Source organism: Penaeus monodon, chromosome 31, assembly GCF_015228065.2.
Source record: "Penaeus monodon isolate SGIC_2016 chromosome 31, NSTDA_Pmon_1, whole genome shotgun sequence".
Classification (NCBI taxonomy): domain Eukaryota; kingdom Metazoa; phylum Arthropoda; class Malacostraca; order Decapoda; family Penaeidae; genus Penaeus; species Penaeus monodon.
In genome coordinates, this window is record NC_051416.1 from 33,235,723 (window position 1) to 33,236,333 (window position 611).

Sequence of the window (611 nt, forward strand, 5' to 3'; positions counted from 1 at the left end):
ACCTTTCCTCTGTCTGCCCGAGTGTCTATGTGTTAGCCTGTGTGTCTGCCCGTGTCTGCGTATCTGTTTTTCTTTCCCCTTGTCTGTCTATCCCCTTTACGCTCTCCCCCCTTTTCCCCATAAGATTCCAAAATGTCATCCATTTACGTCCTCATGCGAATCTGACCAGTCCACACCACACATCTCACCCAAGGAATGATTCATCCAGCATCCTCCTTTGGCATCCTCATTTCTCATTTCCATCGTATTTAATCAGGAGAATCGAAGAGACAAACAAATCATGGATTCTGCCCATGACCTCCCATGATGAAGGAGAATTCGGGAAGACTTTTATTTGATTTGTGATGTTAGAAATACGTCTTTTCTTTCTATTTCTGGTACTTGCATCTTCCAAGGAAGCGGCATCAACTCGGACAGGTTTTTCGGATGCATGCAAATAAGGATTTTTTTTTCTCCCTTTTCCCCCTTTTTCTCTCTTATTTTCCGGCCTTTTTGCTTGTGAAGTTAACGAGACATTTGGTGACAAAAAGGCAGACTGAAATGCTCCCAAGAGTTTGGGTTTACTCACAAGGCTGTTTCTCTGGCAACGAGGATGGAGAGAGGCATTAATA

The 611-nt window shown here is 43.7% G+C and overlaps 1 protein-coding gene across 1 annotated transcript in view; it reads right to left on the minus strand.

Annotated features, from left to right (window-relative positions):
* LOC119592960 overlaps positions 1–611 on the minus strand; it is a 27,392-nt gene that overhangs the window by 13,206 nt on the left and 13,575 nt on the right.